A 16,762-nucleotide genomic window follows, 5' to 3' on the forward strand; every position below is an offset into this window, starting at 1 on the left:
TACAGATTTTACTAGTAAAATGTATATAATGAATAATGTATATGTCAAATAATGTTCTTAGTCTTTTCTTTCTGTGGGGGAGACTACAATAATTTACTATGAAGTAAATGGAAATCAAAATGGAAGTCATTTAATACAATTTATTGTGTAACCAAAATACCAATAATGCCCGAAGAAAAACAAAAAACTTAGCATGTGACTTTTAATTATAAACAAGCCCGAAATACACCGGGACTCTTATTTGAAATGTCTGTACTATTGCAGGCTGATCCTTCAGATTCTTACAACCGTATAAAACATTTTATATAAAGGCCATAAAGTAGACATGAATAATTGTAATAATTCATCAACTTGAGTTCATTAGCAAACGCCTGGCATAAATCTGTGCTTTTCATTGATTGAGAATCACTTTAAAGGGGGTCTGAAGCGATGTTGCTCGAGCTTGTAGAACAGTTCTGACTCACACGTAACGAGAAGGTATGAAACGACTAGTTAATCGATCGCGGATGGTTTCATTAACTTAGGCGGATATAAAGTATAAGATAATAAAATAATAAAAATTAATAAAAGCAAAAATGTGTCTCCAAATGTACTTGGGTGGCCCGCCCAAGTAAAGTCTATGTGTGGGAAGCACTGCTTTGATGGATAATACTTAGAACCCTACCCTCAACACATGGTTTACCACCCTGTCTATTCTTTCAGTTTATCTACTACAATATAAGACCCAAATGTATTTTTCACTCATTTATTTTTAACTTTTTCCATTTCAGAATGCCAAGATGTCATCGGACCACCATCCACTGGATGTACATGACTGCACATTTCCCAGAAAAGAAGAAGAGAGGACGCTGCAGACACTGCTATAATGTATACACAAATACCCTGTATCAAGTGCATGTTCGCTTGTGCTTCTCAGATGAAAAGAATTTAAAGACAGTCTTAGGGACTATCACTGCAAAACACAGACTTCATTCAAACCACATTGAAAGTGATAGAAGAAAAAGTTTTATAAATAATTATTTTTTTCAATATTTTTATTAATAAATGCTTATTCATAAAAATGATTGTTGTGTGATTATTACTCATGATATATACTGTTATGGGGCAAAGTAAGCAATTGTCACGATCACCATCTGTCCCTCTTACAATCCTGTCAGTTCCCGGACTACATTTCCAATCATCCCCCCTGTCAATCACATGCACTCGCTCCACCAATCACCTGTTGCCACATACAGCCATGCACACTCCACACTAATCACCACACCCAGCTGATACGCATTACCTGGACTATAAAGGACTCATACACACACCACCTCACTGCGAAGTCTTGTTTCACATTGTGTGCATTTCTGAGCGTTTATTCCCTGTCTGCCTGTTTATTGTTACCGTTCCTGCCTGTTCCCTGTTTATTGACCTGTTGCTGCCTGCCCTGACCCTTGCTTTGTATACCGACCTGTGAGTGATATCTGTCAGTCCTGACCTCTGCCTGTAACCTGGATTACGATTCTGTCTACCCTCTGCGGTACCTGTTCTGCCTGAGTCTCCATTCGTTACAGCAGTCAACCCTGTAAATGAATGCTTAAATGCTCTGTATCTGTTCAGACAAAGTGAGTACAAATACAGAAATTCTGCTCCCAACTAGGCCCAACGTTGCAATATTACAACATTTCCATAAAAACTTACTAAAATGTAAATTAAAAAAAAAAAATCCTTAATTTCTACATCAGAGACCTCCTAAAACAATATCTGAGATGTCAAAAAAAATGCTCATTTATTTCTATATTTGGGTCTTACAGGCTTAATAAAGTTCTATTATTAATGCTTTGATTATCATGATTGTAAAGTATGTGTAATATTACAGTTATTTAATCAATTTATGAGCGAAATATATGAATATAATAAATCATAAAGCCTTATGACTAATTATGATGCATATATCGACCCAAGAGGTAATTATGCATAGGCTATATATGTGAATCAATTACAACAAATTATAATCAATTACATATACGATCAGTTCTAGCTTAATAGTTGTTTAGAGAAACTATCCAAGTTTGTCCAGCAAACTGTTAGTTTTCACAGAATATTATAAAAGAAAGGTTGTTCTCTGGCCACGAGAATAAACCTCCTATTATAGCATCAAAGCATAAAGCAATGGTGCTGGATCGAACATTAAAGTGACTTGGGTTTTCTGAATGAGCAACAGAACAATCGAGCATGAATATAATGCATTTAATATATGAAAACTACTAATACAGGGGTTATATGTCTAAATATACACAGGGCATATACACATATACAGAAGTGAAAGTAAAGAAAGGGAAAGGGATAAAACAAGAAGCAAAACTTACGAACAGTCCTTGAGAGCTAGCAGAGAAATCAGTTTCATTAGATTGTATTAGAGGTATCGCATCTAATGATAGAGAAACGGTACTTGCATTAGTCTGTGCTGAGTTTCAAAAGATACAGGTGATGTTCAGTGCTGCTGCAGTTTCGTTAGCTTCTTCCATTTCTGCGGGAAGATTTGAGCTGAGGACTTGAAAGTTTGTCTCGCTGGAGGTGGTGATCCCGAAAGGAGATAAGCGCGTGATGGAAAATGCCAAAGTGCCGGTCACTTTTGGACCGGCCGGAGTCCATCCGTGATTTACAAACACAGTTCAGCAGGCTAAAAGCATTCTGAAAATTCCAAAGTTTAGTTGACTAATCTGATCAAATACTCCACGCAAAATCTGATCAGAGCGCTCAGACTGAAGCCTAGATTTACATGGGGAGGTGGGGTAAAGTAATTATTACCAGATCTTCTCAGTGATTTTAGTCCCGTCCTATTGTGCCATCTCAGTAATCATTACGAGCAATGTCAGTTTACTTCATATTTGTGCACTTTTTGAGTAGGTTTTTATACAAAAACAGCTTTTTTTATGTAAAATTCACTTTATAAAAGACCCACATTTCTAACTTTCATTCATGAGGATAACATGGATAATTTGACATGGTTTAGTGTAAGATTTTTGCCCATCTTTTGAAAAATGGGGTTTTAAAAGTAAAAAAGCTGTCACTTTTACCAGTAGATGGCTGCAGAGCACCACTATCCTTCAAAAACTATCCTCCAAATGTTGAGTAAAAAAAAAAAAAAAAAAAACAGGTGTGAAGACAAGAGGATGATGGGAAATGGAGTCCGGGAGACAAGGGAACTGTGACATAAAATTGTAACACATTGTTTTCTGTGAGTGTACACAGACCGGCGCCGACATTCGATGCCTGTCCGCGGCGCCCAGCTACGACTCAGAAACAATAGAAAACAATGCGCTCATATTTTAAAGACGTGTCCGGTGTGCGAGCACCTTGAGTGTACTGCACAAGGGTTAAAGTAGCTAGGCAAGGGCATAAAAATCTGAACTTGAGCGCAGCCCTGGAGTACCTTAACAGGACACTTTGTAGATTTATTTGAAATATCCATCAGTCTCAGATTAGAGTATCAGAGCTGATGAGTTGAACATAGAGCAGGAATGACCAAACCTGTTCCTGGAGACGCTCCGCCCCCTGCGGTACAAGGGGAAAACCAGAGGCTGTTTTTTGAATGGATGTCAATGAATGAGAGGCTTCACTATGCTGATTAAACAGCTTTTGTGGGGAAATAACTAATCATTTTAATAAATTGTGACCCGATCTGGCGAAATGAGTCGGAAGTCACAACGTTCTATTTTAAGATATGGGCTGATAATGTGGAAAAACAATGAATTTTTTTTTTTTTAAGCCAATTTCAAAGAACAGACTTTCAAAAATTGAGTAAAGGTATTTAAATGGCTTTTACATTTGACATGGTTATACTAAATTCGCTGGAAATGATCTTCTCAACTCCTCTTGTCACTTATGAGCATTTCCCGGTATGCCCTGAAACGTCATTATCTCTGCTACAAATATAGTGTTACACGTTGTATAGAACCAATCAAAAAGCTTAAAAAAGGAAACACACTGACTTAAATGCTGATTTTTAACAATGGGAAGCCCCGTTTCGACTGACAGGCACGTGATCGGTCCAGCCATCCTCCTGTCAGACTAGCGCACCTTATAAAATAAACCTCCCATTTGCGTGTCTCTCTTTAAAAGCCAATAAAAATTTAATCCATATAGGTAGCACAAAAATTCTTTTTGCATACAAAACCAGAGACTTTAAGCTTTCATATCAAGCCTCCAACATGGTTCTTACGTTGTTTTCATCCTCTAATGAGTCTGAGTAATATGTGTTTACAACAAAAACAGCACAGCCGCTAACTGAATACAAGTATGTATATTTCACATGCTCATAACTTCATGAAAAATGCACAGATCATAAAAATGGCACATCAATATTTAAAGGTGCCCTAGAATCAAAAATTGAATTTATATTGGCATAGTTAAATAACAAGAGTTCAGTACATGGTGTAGGAAATCTCAGAAGCATAGACCAGGAGACTTTGGGATCTCTTGAAGCAGGAAGTTACTCTTTATTGAGAAACACGCTGTGCGTCGCTGTAGTCATCCAAAATCTAACTAAGGCAATGACTTGGTAGTTCATATACATTCAAGGGGGAGGGATACATAGAGTAGAGGTGTGGACAATCTAAACAAAGCATGCAAATGCAATACAGGAATCAGCCCATTCCCTACATTTCCCAGCATGATCTAATCAGCATAAATGTGTCATTCAAATGCATAGGTGCTAATCCAATCAGTCTGACAGTATCGCCCATACCTTTACATTATCATAGAGACAAAGACACTGCTGTATCTTAAGCTTGTCCTGCCAAATGGTCAGGATGTAGGATCTGCAGATCTTAAACAGATTCTTAAATTTGTAATCCCACAATGGAAAAGACATACATTGATTGAGTTTCACACCCCATTGTTTCCTCCTTCTTATAAAAATCTAATTTGTTTAAAAGACTTCCGGAAAACACTCAACATAACACCGACTGTTACGTAACAGTCGGTATCATTAATATGTATGACCCCAATATTTGCATATATGCCAGCCCATGTTCAAGGCATTAGACAAGGAAAGGCAGTATTAATGTCTGGATCTGTGCACAGACAAGGCAAGCCAGCAAGAACAACAGCGAAAAATGGCAGATGGAGCAACAATAACTGACATGATCCATGATATCATGATATCTTTAGTGATATTTGTAAATTGTCTTTCTAAATGTTTCATTAGCATGTTGCTAATGTACTGTTAAATGTGGTTAAAGTTATCATCGTTTCTTACTGTATAGAGTGCCCCAGGGATGACACGTTTTTGTAGGCCAACCCGGAAGTTAGCGCCGCACGGGTTCCCTCGACTGAAAGCCTATTCATTTTTCCCATAGACTTTTGGAAAATCGCAGAAAATACGCTCTGTGTTTAACAAAGGGTTATGACACTTACACGTTTTGTCTGTCAAGATAATCTTTACAAGTGAACACAACATTTATAGATTTTGAAGGCTAAATAAAGCCGTCAGATATAAGAAGCTAACAGTAGGCTATAAACGAACTACAGCACACCATGGTCGCGGATCAACGTCACCACCACCAAGCGTCCTCAAACTTTATTTAGAAAACAACTCTATTTAAAAACTTGCTCACTGATTATGATCTGCGCTGTGTATGAATACTTATCTACTTTTTCATGAGAAATGCTGTCCAAATGTCCCATTTTTAATGATGATGTCTAAAGTCCCCGCCAAAGGAAGTAGTCCCTTTTAGCAATTTGTTAGCAACCGCCGATTTGAAGACGTAGTAAAAGTTTAAAAAAATCACAAGTGGGTTATAACTGGTGTGTTTTATGTCATAGATCAAAACGTGAAAGTATTTAGAGGCTTTGTTAACCACAGACCTTATTTCAGGCGATTTAGCAAAAACCCATTCAAAAAACCCATAGACTTTATGGTGTTGGAACTGGAAGACCTAAAATGCTAACTTGCTTCCGGATTTTGCCAACAAAAACGCATCATCCCTGGGGCACTCTATTCACGGAGACAAGAGAGCTGTCGCTATTTTCATTTTTAAACGTGCAGTCTGTATAATGCATAAACACAACTTAATTCTTTATAAATCTCTCCAACAGTGTAGTATTAGCCGTTAGCCGCGGATCACAGCCTCAAAGTCATACAGAATCAAACGTAAACATCAAAATAAATACTTTACTCACATAATTCGAAGCATGCATACAGCATGCATGACGAACATCTTGTAAAGATCCATTTCAGGGTTATATTAGCTGTGTGAACTTTGTAAATGCACTGTAATATAGTCGAGTGCTCGTGTGGCAGTGAGCACGCCATTTAAAGGGATGCAGTGTGTATCCAATGTTCCCGGACCCATCCATGTTCGTTTTCCCACGTGGAATAACACAAAATAGATATCTTTTTAATCCATCTAACCATTTTGAAAAACTCCCAACGAGTGCTGAGAAGCACCTCTAAACCTGAGTTTACCGCCCGTTGGCGCCACCTGGCAGTGGAAAACATTTTTTCAAACTATTCTTTATGCTATCACCACGAAATTTGAACCAGATGCAGCTCACATATAGGAGAGCATCACCAAAAAATATTTTTTTAGCGATCTTATTGTGTTCCTGAGTTATTCCATGTCAAAAAAAAAAAAAGAAAATGTCCAAATGTAATGTAATTTATATTTTCTTAAAATTTTAAATGTTTTCTATGAAATGATACCTACCTTTTGACTCTCCTTGCTACAGTTTTGGAGTTATGTGTCTTTACTTTTGTGTGCGTCGCTCAGGAAAAAAAAAAAGAAAAAACTATAAAAAAAGCCTTCAGGTCTTAAAGTGTTAATTCAAATAAATACGTTCAAATAATTTGAGCTTTATCCTGGTTTAGCATTTATATATATAAAAATGTCTTTGGTTAAATTAAGCTGTAAAATAAATAGTTTATCCCTTTTAATGCAATGGATTTTGAAAGATATCAACAAAAAAACGGGCAAAAAACTTTAAAAGCGATTTTCTCAGGTTTTCAATTTGAAAAAGAAGGCAGACAACCATAATTCAAATGGGTATATCTTTAAAACCATTCAAGGTATTGACTAGGATATCATTTTAAAGCTAATTGTCTCATCTTTCCATTGATACCAAACTCTCAATTTTGAAATATGGGTCACTGTAACTCATTTTGCTTGATCAGGTCACAATTGATAACTTGTTTGCTAATCTTCAGCATGTTTAACATTAAACAATACTTTAGAATAGACATGTAACATTTTGGAAGAGGTGCGCGTAAGGCTACATACTAGGCCATGCGTGGTACTCGTGACGCAAAAGTATAAATCAGTCTTAAGTCTTCAGGAATGCTTGAAAATTACAGGCAAGTGTATTTGATTAGGGATGAAACTTAAAACAGTGGCCCTCTAGTACCAAAGCGAAACAGGTCGGGTCGAACAACTTTGCCAGGTCGCCACGGACACGCCTTTCAGCGAAAACTCTAGATCTTCGCAATTTTTTAACGTCTCAAAGGCCTTTAGATTAGACTGACCAAATATGATGTTAATCTGATTAAAGCTCTAGGAGGGGTTCGTTAAAGTACAACGCCTGGAAATGGCAAAAACTGCACAAATTTTGCAAAGAAAATTCAAAATATCTGACTTCCTGTTGGTTTTCAGATTTCACTCCAAGAGACTTTTTTGTAGGTATTGGACTGTTAGATGTGTGTACCAAATTTCATACCTGTACGTGGAACGTAGTGTCAGGGGCACTTCGTTGAAATTTTTTAGGTGGCGCTATCGAGCCATTTTGCCACACCTAATTCTGAAACCCATATCAGATGTAAATTTTCACCACTTCTGATGCGTGTGCAAAGTTTCATGAGTTTTTGAGAACGTTTAGGCCCTCAAAAATGCGATTCATTTTGGAGAAGAAGAATAATTGGCTGAGCAATTCCAATAGGGTCCTCACACCATCGGTGCTCGGGCCCTAAAAACACCTTATAGTCCACATGAGAATTCATACTGGAGAGAAACCCTTCCCCTGCCAACAGTGTGGAAAGAGTTTCATTATAAATGAAAAAAGTTCACATGAGAATTCACACTGGAGAAAAGCCCTATACCTGTCAAGAGTGTGGAAAGAGTTTCATTAGAAATGAAAACCTTAAACTCCACATGAGAATTCACACTGGAGAAAAGCTTTTCACCTGCCAACAGTGTGGAAAGAGTTTCACTAGAAATGAAAACCTTTCAGCCCACATGAGCACTCACACTGGAGAGAAATATTACACCTGCACTCTGTGCGGGAATGGCTTCACACGGCTAAAAACCCTTAGGCAACACATGAGAATTCACACTGGAGAAAAGCCTTTCACCTGCCAACAGTGTGGAAAGAGTTTCAGTCAAAGAGAACACCTTATAGACCACATGAGAATTCACATTAGAGAAAAGCCTTAAGCTTTGATTCATTATTTTCTAAAATCAAAATAAAATTGAACAGCTCAATATTGCAATAAATGGAGTGAAACACTCACACTTCACAAAGCTTACGCTACGTCCTATGCCTTCTCTATAGGTTGTTTGCACATGATGCCCTCCTGCCGCATTTCGCGTGCAGCCCTGACAAGGAGTGATTTTACTATATAGGAATCAAAATTCCTATTTTTTGCATTGTGGTTTCTCAGTTTGAAAGATTTGAGCAACCATAACAATGAGCTTTTATCGTTTACGTAACTTGTATTTTTTTTTTTTTACTTGTTAAAATAGCATTTTGTGATACTGAAATACTGCATACTGCTTACTTTATTTGTTTTTGACTTTATAATATTAACATTCTTCATGGTATCATTTGCAGGGAAAAGAAGATATTCTATCCCATTGAACGATAATTTGATGTTTTCACTTTAGTTTTTTAGAATTCGGTTTACAATGTTGATCTGGTTACCATGAGAACTGTCACGCGCTGCTGCTTCAGCCATCATATGGTAGAAAATGTCAGAATAAATAAATGTGTTCATCAAACTGAAAGAAGTCGATCCATTTCTTTGTTGGTATGGTGTAAATATTCACTTTCCCATATGTACATGGAGGAGAATCGGATGGGCATTCAGCAGACAGGCACCAACATTTTTTTTAAATTTTATTTATATCAACAAATGACAACCAAAATCAAACCCATAGAATCTTGTGAAGTTTTTTTAAGTGGTTGTGTGCAGTGGCTGAATTTGTTATTTTTATGTTGATTTTAGAATAGAGATCTCAACTCTATTAACTTTACTAGTGCATATTACTAGTCTTGTGGTAAACAATTAATCCATGCAACCGTTAGTCTGCTATGAGCGAGAGACAGAGTGAAGGAGCATGAGAGATGGAGAGGAGGAGTGCTGAAGTAAAACTCTATTTTATATTCCATTTCACTTGGAAATACGTCACAACATTGGAGAAAAGTTGTTTGCAACTTCCGGTTCACACAGACTTTAAAAAATTCATAATGTTAAAAAAAAAAAAAAATTAAATGAATGAATGAAATTTGAACAGTCACTGGTCACCACCCACTGGCCTAACAAGTGTTGCATGATTTAACGTGTTTCTAGGGCTGTGTTCCAGTTCGTATTTTAAAGGCCCTTCCCTTAATACAGAATTCTATATGTATATATGTGTGTTTTAAATGTTTTAAAAAAATAATAATTATATCATAGAGTTGTTTTTGGTGGGGTAAATTAAACACGATATGCGGTGACGGCATAAGCATGTTGCATTGTGAGTTATGGAGCTGCCTGAAGTGTACATATGAAATAGACTCGCTCCCTCTGTCAAAATCTGGTCTGTCCATATAAAGTTCCCTCGTGTACTTCACGAAGTGGAACACACTTAAAAATGGTGGCAGGAATTCCCCCGAGGGGAAGTGTTTATGGAAATTCGCGAGTGCATGTCTAAAACTGGAGTGGAATGCAGCCTAACAGGTTTGGTACTTTGTGGCATATTGAAATGTGTTTCTAGTAGTGAATTAGTGTGAAACATGCCATTTCCAGTGGCCAGCTGGTGGCGCTACATATATTGTCATAAAGATGTTTTTAGGCAAGGACTCTTATCACACGTGAATTTTGGGGCAGATCAGACATAGTATGCCTGAGTTACAACAGCTTCCTATTCAATGGCAAAACATCAGGCTTTGTCAGGCCACCACGGACACACCCTTCAATGAAAACTCAAGATCATTGCAAAGTAACATCGCTAAGCCCTTAAGATTAGACTGACCATATATGATGTGGTTTTAGTTGAATCTCTATGAAGAGTTAATCACAGTGTAAAAGGTCTCAGGTTACGTATGTAACCATGGTTCCCTGAGAACAGGGAATGAGACTCTGCGTTGGAATACGCAATGGGGAGCATCGCGTGACCCAGGTGTCTGAAAGCCAACTATCCAACAACTCCAATCCCTATTGGCTGGCGACAGCCTATGACATAATATGGCACGATCCGGAGTATAAAGGAGTGCCTGAAGAAACAATGAGCATCTATCGTCTTGGGGGACTGTTCTGCAGGCAGGCAACCCGAAGCATGGCAAGGAAACACAGAGTCTCGTTCCCTGTTCTCAGGGAACCATGGTTACATATGTAACCTGAGACGTTTCCTTTCGAAAGGGAACTCAACTCTACATTGGAATATGCAATGGGGAACAATATACCCATGCCGCCATGCTCGAGGAGAGCGCATGCCAAAAATATGGCTCACAAACGTCAAGCAGTTTCGAAGAAAACGCTTAACAACTCACCCTCTGGTCACACCAGGCTGTCAGTGAAAGCATTCCCTATGGCCAACAGCCCAAGCTGAGCCTACAGAAGGCCTTCCTCTATAGAGCGAGAAGGCGCCTAAGGCGTGCGAACGACCGGAGGATTCAGCGCAAACTGAGTAAGGCGATCTGCAGCATGGGTCACTATTACTTCGAGCTGCAGAGGATTGGCCACCAGCCGGAAGACCTCTACAAGTTGGCGCAGACGATGATGGAGGTGGTCACGAGCGTGGTGGGCCACAGCAACTTGCTGAGGAGGAAGTGCCGCCAGATCACGGACATCCTCCTGGTCATCGTCCGCTGGCAGGACGAGGTGTTGGACCAACCCGAGGGAATCCCCTTCTGTAAGTCCGTCTTCTCACGGGGGGCTCGTTTAAAACCGTTTGTGTGATGAGTAGGTGTGTTTACTGACTCTTTGCCTTTCTTGTTTTTTTCAGAGGCGCAAAACGGGCACGCTGAGGAAGGGATTCCCTCGGGTGAAGCTGGCCCACTCGAAGCAGACAAGGCTTAGAAGACCTTGTTCTTTTCTCTTATTTACATTTTCTTTTCTTGCTCTGTTTATTATGTTCCGCAGTGTTATCATGCAGTGTTCTGCAACATACCATTCAATAAATGTTTGAAACATTTTAACTGAGAATAAGTTGCACTTAAATATCTTAAAATATGTAAATTCCATTGTTTTCTGTCTCTATCCAACAACTCCAATCCCTATTGGCCGGCGACAGCCTATGACGTCATACGGCGTGACCCGGACATATAAAGGGAGTGCCTGGAGAGACAGAAGACATCTCTTTGTCTTTCGGTCCTGTTCTGTCTGATTACGACTATACCAACTCCGGTAGGGTTTTTTATATGCCTTACTAACGTTCAATAGGATGTGTTTATTCGTGTCCCCGGGCTTGACACTTACATTTACATTTTCTGGGCATTTTTCTGTCTGGAGAGGAGCGAGCATACACAGTGCTTGAGGGCGCTGTCTGTGTTTGTCTGTTGTTTACTGTGAGCGTCTCCCTTTTCGGGACGCTCCGTTCTCGCTTGACACTCTTCTTGAGGGAAGAGGTGTCTGCATCTGTGCCTTATGGTACTGGCCCCATTTGCTGAGGCAATACGGTGGCTGCGATCATAGGACTCGCAGATGAGTTCGTTGGGAAGTTTGAGAAAGTTGTCTCTCTCTTTCTCGGCTTCCCTGCGGCTGACGGGGATGACTGGGTGACGATGACGTTTCTGTTTGACGTCATCGCGTCCGGCGCGAGCACTCCTCTGGCTGTGTGCAGAGCTGCTGTGTGTTTGGGACGCGCTTCTCGGCGGGCTGCAGCTGCCATGAGAGCGCGTTAGGAAAGGGGCTGCGCGCCGATGGCTCGACGAGCGGTTCATTTCTGTCTGATCTTTTAGGCTTAAAAGAGCCTTAGATTCCATCCTTTTTATTAAAAAAAGGAGCATTAGGAGTCTTTGGTCTTTGAGCCGCAGGGGGGGACTATATTTTATCTGTTTAAAATAAGACCTTATTTTCCTGTATAGTTTTCTGGGCATGCAGTCAGGAAAAAGTAGGGTTTTTTGGGCAAACTGAAGTTGATAGGCTGGCTAGTGTGCAGGCCACAAAAGGGCCGCCTCTTAGCCGCCTGTTGTTTAGAAGTAGCTTCTCATCTACTGTATTCTAGGGTAGTTTGAGTTGGCACTCATCACTTCAGTTATTATGCATGTTTAGGTCGGCCTTAATTGGTCACCAGTAGTGATTATGCTGGGGCACCTGTCAAAAAATTTGATGGATCGTGACCTTTGAACTGTGACCTGACATTTATGACCTGTATGACCTTATGAATTATGATATTATCCCTCGGGATATCTCCCCCTCCCGCAAGGTTGACCTTTGACATGGGTTATGAATGTGTCCATTGATTCCCGGGATTTTTGAAACAGATCAAAATAACAAAAGAATAAACATGGTATATTTTATAAAATAGATAAATCATGCACACACACACACACACACACACGCACACGCACACACACACACACATACACACATTTCAAAAAGTGAAAAACATTCATTTCTCCAAAAGATTATAACACGCCAAATAATTAAAAACAAAGTGTAATTTTACTAAATTTAATGAGTCGGTTTATTATGGTTTAATTATTATAGTTAAATATAACAATCTAAAAACAATTTGTTTTTAGTTTATACTGAAAACTCTCACTGACTATCACCCCCTCTCTCTCTCTCTCTCTCTCTCTCTCTCTCTCGCTCGCGCGCTCGCTCGCTCACTCACTCACTCACTCACACACACACACACACACACACACACACACACACACACACACACACACACACACACACACATTTCAAAAAGTGAAAAACATTCATTTCTCCAAAAGATTATAACACGCCAAATAATTAAAAACAAAGTGTAATTTTACTAAATTTAATGAGTCGGTTTATTATGGTTTAATTATTATAGTTAAATATAACAATCTAAAAACAATTTGTTTTTAGTTTATACTGAAAACTCTCACTGACTATCACCCCCTCTCTCTCTCACTCGCTCGCTCACTCACTCACTCACTCACTCACTCACTCACTCACTCACTCACTCACTCACTCACTCACTCACACACACACACACACACACTATTTCAAAAAGTGAAAAAAACATTAATATCTCCAAAAGATCATAACACATTGAATAATAAAAACAATTTAATTTACTGAGACTGTTTATTATATTTATATAAAAACAGAGAAAAAATTTTCCTCCAGCAATGAAGTCCACTGGGTTAACAATTGCTTTTAGTTTGAAATATAAAACACCTAAATGTGGACATATATGTAAGACATGCATAAGATGCATCATTTGCTAGATAAATCTGAAATTGCTTTTAGTCTGAAATCTGAAATATCTATCTATCTCTCTCTCTCTCTCACACACACACACACAGACACACACACACACACACACACACACACACACACACACACACACACACACACACACACACACACATATATCAGGCATGTGATCAGCTAGAGATAAAAAAAGGCAGGAAAATCTGACCCGCACCCAAGCCATGCCCTGGCACTTTTTCTTTTAAATATATATTTTATCACATTAAAAGTACTGTCATATATTGTAATACATACTATTGTTCTGTAAAAAATAATATAAAATGTATTAAGAAAATTGTTATTATTAACCCATTTGTGCCCAAATTTTTCTGAATGGTTTCATGCATATAGTCCTGTTAATAGTGTCCTATGTGAACATGTTCTGCATTTATTTTTCCCAGGTTTTAGTTTTTTTCCTTTAAAAACGTGTTTGAATGTGCGGCAACTATAGTTGCCGGTGGGCAAATATGTTGTATGCACCCCTCAATGTAAAATTTGAATAGGAGGATAAAATTTATGCATTCTAACTCAAAATAACTGCTTTCAACAGATCAACAGATCAATCAAAGTCGAAGGACATTCAATGTGAACACAAAAAAGTTGCATCTAGCTTATAATTTCTTGAATATGAAAACACAACAAACAACAAATCCATTAGTCTTAAAGTGGTGGAACATAGTGCCGAACAAAGTCCAGCCATTAAGTTGCTCTAACAGAGCATTGTGAATCAAAAAAGTTAAATTACATCATTCACTAGAAAAACATTACTCCTATACGTGATCCTGGACCACAAAGCCAGTCAGAAGTCGCACAGGTATATTGGTAGCTATAGCCAACAATACATTGTATGGGTCAAAATTTTTTTTTTTTTTCTTTTATGGCAAAAATCATTAGGATATTACAGTTTTTCTCGATTGCTTAGACACATTTTCTGAAAGCATGCCTCATACTCTCAGAACTCTACACACAAATCAAAAAACACACACACAATGGGCAAAACTCCTCAATTCTCCTGCAAAATGAAACTTTACATTCAAAACAATGTTATTTCTTCTCAAAATGGTATTTTGTTTTCAAATGACACACAATGTTGTAAAATATTTGTAGTATATATATATATATATATATATATATATATATATATATATATATATATATATAAATATTATATATATAAAAAATTGTTTTTATAGTCAGAACACACAAATACATGGTAACAAATATATTTTATTTTTCCAACAAAAACAATGTACAGTGTACATCCCAACCAACGCAAAGTTGCACATACAGTACAAAACAACAGAAGAATTTACTGTATACAGTTACAGTAAAAAAAAAGAAAAAAAAAAAAAAAACTATGCTGCATCCTCTCTTCGGTTTCGGTCTGGCCACAGCACCTCATCCACATCACAAGCAATGTTTTCCCTGGCCAAGCAGCGGGGGAAATATCGCCTAGCATGGCGAGTCCAGCCATGAAAAGCATCAACTGCTATATCTCCACATGCGTCTTCCATAGCTTGGAGAAGGGGTATATGCGTTTGTGGATTTCGGTCATACACTTTCCATCTCCAGGCAGAAAAAAATTCCTCAATAGGATTGAGGAATGGGGAATATGGAGGCAGATAAACAACTAAAAAGCGTGGGTGGGCAGTGAACCAATTACGAACCAGAGCAGCCCGGTGGAAACTTACGCTGTCCCAAATGACAACGTACCTGAGCTGCTCTGGGCGGTCTATCTGATCTGGGGGAATGAGTGTGTTGTGTAGAGTGTCCAGGAATGTGATCAGATGGGCAGTGTTGTAGGGGCCAAGGGTAGCATGGTGATGGGTGACGCCGTGGTGGGTAATCGCTGCACACATTGTGATGTTCCCTCCGCGCTGGCGAGGGACTTCAACAATGGCACGCTGGCTGATGATATTCCTTCCCCTCTTTTGTCTTTTTGTGAGGTTGAATCCAACCTCATCAATGAAGATGAACTGGTGCTCCACTGCAGCCACCTCTAACTCAAGGACTCTCTGAAACACACATGACAATATCAGAAATAGACATGGAATGGTCACTATTGTGAAGCACAATCATTATGATTACAATACTGAAATATGTATAATTTACACAGTGTTGAGAGTATGCATCAATTGTGGGATTGTATAGGACTCACTTGCACATAGTTATATCGCAATTCTTTGACTCTTTCTGAATTGCGTTCAAATGGCACCCTGTAGACCTGCTTCATCCTCAGATTATTTCTGCGCAAGACACAGTCCAGTGTTGATAAGCTTACCCTATCAAGCCTCCCTCATTGTTAGACCATGGTTGACCACATGGTCAACCAAAGTGGCTCGGATCTCATTAGAGATTACGGTCCTTGGCCTTCCTCGTCCCCGTCCCCGTCCTTGTCCTCCCCGTCCTCCTCCTCTTACTCTCACTCCTCTGGCTCTGGCTCTGCCTCTGTTTCCATGGTTGGCATCCATTGCTCCAAAACAGAAGAGCTCACCTATTGCCCTTTTATGCTAAAGCTTTGTTTGCTAATTGTAAAAATGTGTGACAGGTGTTTGCCCATGTGATGAGTCAGTGTGCATATTTGAATGGCAGTGTGTTCGTGAAAACAAGAGATTTTTCTGCCCGAAAACTGTGCCAAATGCAGAGAATTGTGTTTTGAAAAAAGTGTGTTTTAGAACTGCAATGTGAGTGTAAAGCAGGAATTGTGCTTGTAGTTTAGCAGAATTGTTTCAGGGGGTTGGTGCATTAGTTACATGTTGTGGTCATTGTGTCTCAAGTACCAATATTTGTGTGTAAACAATTGAGAAAAACTGTAAGTAAAGATCATGTTCTGTGAAGATATTTTGTAAATTTTCTACTTTAAATATATAAAAAATTACTTTTGTGAGTGGATATACATTTCTAAGGACTTCATCTGGACAACTTTAAGGCAATTATCTCAATATTTCAATATGTTTGCACCTTCAGATTACAGATTTTCAAATAGTTGAGTCTCGGCCAAATGTCCTATTCTAACAAACCATACATCATTGGAAAGCTTATATATATATTCACCTTTCAGATGATGTATAAATCTTAATTTCAAAGAATTGACCCTTATGAATGGTTTTGTAGTCCAGGGTCACATTTAAC

The 16,762-nt window shown here is 38.7% G+C and overlaps 1 pseudogene; it reads left to right on the forward strand.

Moving 5' to 3' along the window:
• Positions 1-16,762, forward strand: part of LOC137006055 (zinc finger protein 721-like) — a 970,851-nt pseudogene that overhangs the window by 88,947 nt on the left and 865,142 nt on the right.

This window comes from Chanodichthys erythropterus, chromosome 3 (assembly GCF_024489055.1).
Source record: "Chanodichthys erythropterus isolate Z2021 chromosome 3, ASM2448905v1, whole genome shotgun sequence".
In the NCBI taxonomy this organism is placed as follows: Eukaryota; Metazoa; Chordata; class Actinopteri; order Cypriniformes; family Xenocyprididae; genus Chanodichthys; species Chanodichthys erythropterus.